General features: G+C 59.0%; 1 protein-coding gene across 1 annotated transcript in view; it reads right to left on the bottom strand.

The window, feature by feature from the left end:
* Positions 1 to 2,157, bottom strand: part of SP1 (Sp1 transcription factor) — a gene marked incomplete at both ends in the record, with an annotated part of 13,303 nt that overhangs the window by 8,513 nt on the left and 2,633 nt on the right. The window lies entirely within an intron of this gene.

Here is a 2,157-nt window from a genome sequence, read left to right as displayed (position 1 = left end):
GGCGATGCCAGCCGAGGAAATCCCCTCCCCAGCGCCGTGGCTGCCTTCCCCTCGCAGCAGAGCCGGCTGCGAGGCCCGTTTGCCTACATACCAGCCCATTACGGTCACAGACCTTCCCATGCCCCTGCCACCGGGCTAATTCACAGCCCCTCCAACGCTGAGGAAGAGGAGGAGGCAGCCGGCAAACCACGCAGGACACCATCACCCGATAAATACAAACACAGGCTGAGTTTAGTTTGCATGGAGCACCGGGTGCCGCCTCACACCAAAGAGCAAAAAATCTGATTTTTAAAGACTTTTTCAGGTGTCATTTTCTCCGGGGGATCTTTCCCCTCCCCGCTTTGCGGAAAGGAAACCAAAAAGCAGAAATCTCACCAGCGACTCGTCCCCAGCCCTCAGGAGGGGCCGAAAGCCACAGCCCAGAGGAGTCCCCCAGCCCACGGACTGGAGCGGGGTTCAGGAGAGGAGACACGTGCTTCCCGCAGCCCGGCAGCAGCCAGGCCGGGACACCGGCGCGGCTATCAGCCCCAAGGGAAGCCAAGCCGAGCTCTTCGAAGCCCAGCTACGGCAGGTTTACAGGGAAGCGGTAGGAAAGACGGCGGCTGCAAGCCCGCGAGGCAGCTGGGGCACACACTCAGCTGCCGAAACTCCTCGCCACCCGCCCCGGGCACCCCTTTCTCCCCATCACACCGTAACACGTAGCAAAACCCAAGGGGCTGGGAAGACCAGCTGCCAGTCTTCCATCCCAAGCAAACCTGGGTGAGGTTTTATTTTCCATTCACCTCCCTCGGAAGCAGAGAAGCTTTTTCTACTACTACTACAAAAAAAAAACCAAAACCAAAACCCAAAACCCCTCCCAACTCTTAGCCTCGAGCAGAAAGCGAGGGCAGAAAGTTCCAGCACATGTGGTGCGTGCTCGCAGAGCCGGCGCCGGCCGAAGGGGAGGCTCCTCGTGGAAAACGTTCAGAGTCGGTAACAAATCGGTCCCTTAAATTGGCACCGGAGAGCTCGGAGCAGGAGGGATCCGCGTCCGCAGCCCCCAGCGCGGCAGAGGATGGCTCGGCTAACGCGGCCGTGGTGCGGATGGAGCCAACGCACCCAGTCCGAGGTCTGGAGGGGCTCAGCACCCACCGGAGAGGGGCTGTTTGCAGGGGGCAGGGGGACAAACGGACCCATCGCCACGTCTGATGGACCCAGATGGAGAAAAACTCCTCCAGCCTAGAGCGAAACTACACAAATTGTGTGTGAAGAAGCTTTCTGTCGCAGCCGCAGCCTCTGCGATCTCATCCTAGGAGCCTGACTTACGGTCCCATCGAGCCGGGGTCTCGGTGGGTCCCTGCAAGCCCTTTGAAACCTGAACCTTGCTCTGGTTTTTCAAACATAACAACATCAAAGCGTCGCCCGAACGTCACATCCTCCGAGCCAAGGAAGAGCGAGGCCCTCGGCCGTGGTTCTCGGCGCTGCCGCCAGCGTCAGACGGTGAATTCGTCACCGCGGATCTAGAGCTAAACACGCTGCTGAGCTAAAAAAAAAAAAAAGGAGGAGAAGGAGGAGGAGGAGGAGGCGGCAGCTCCCCAGCGTGAGCACGTTGGATGGGTGGTCTCTGGAACGTTCCTCCCTGCCCCACCTCCGAGGGCAGAGCCAGGCACAAATACAGGAACTAGGAATCGTCCACGCGTTCCTCCGGCGCCTTCAAAACAAGCACGCCTCCACACCGGCGTCCCCGCCAGGCCGCAGGGCGAGGGGATCCCACCGAACCCCGCGGGCGAAGATGAAAGGGACCCTCCACCACCTGCATTTCCACGTATAAAAGCGGTGACGTGCCGTCAGCTCCCCTCCGGGTGCAAGAACGAGCGTGCTCTAGCCCAAGCAGGTCTCTCCGCTCAGGGAAATCCAAGGATCAGGCTAATCCCGACTGCGGCGCAGTCTGTAATAAACCCGCGGCCGCCTGCAAGCCAAGCTGCTGTAGCAACAGCCCAAAATACTGCTGCAAAACAACTCCGGGAGAGCAACCGCCTCCTCTCGCGAGAAGGAAGCGCGAGTTGGATTGAGCAACATTTTCTGCTGCCTCTCAGCTGTGACTAAATCTAGCAACTGCCTTTTTAGCCAGAGCCAGAACAAAAAAAAAAAAAAAACAACCCCCACACCCACAAAAAA

Source organism: Phaethon lepturus, unplaced genomic scaffold (genome assembly GCF_000687285.1).
Source record: "Phaethon lepturus isolate BGI_N335 unplaced genomic scaffold, ASM68728v1 scaffold23484, whole genome shotgun sequence".
NCBI lineage: Eukaryota > Metazoa > Chordata > Aves > Phaethontiformes > Phaethontidae > Phaethon > Phaethon lepturus.
The sequence above is the reverse complement of the archived record's forward strand: the minus strand, read 5'-3'. Positions and strand labels throughout refer to the sequence as shown.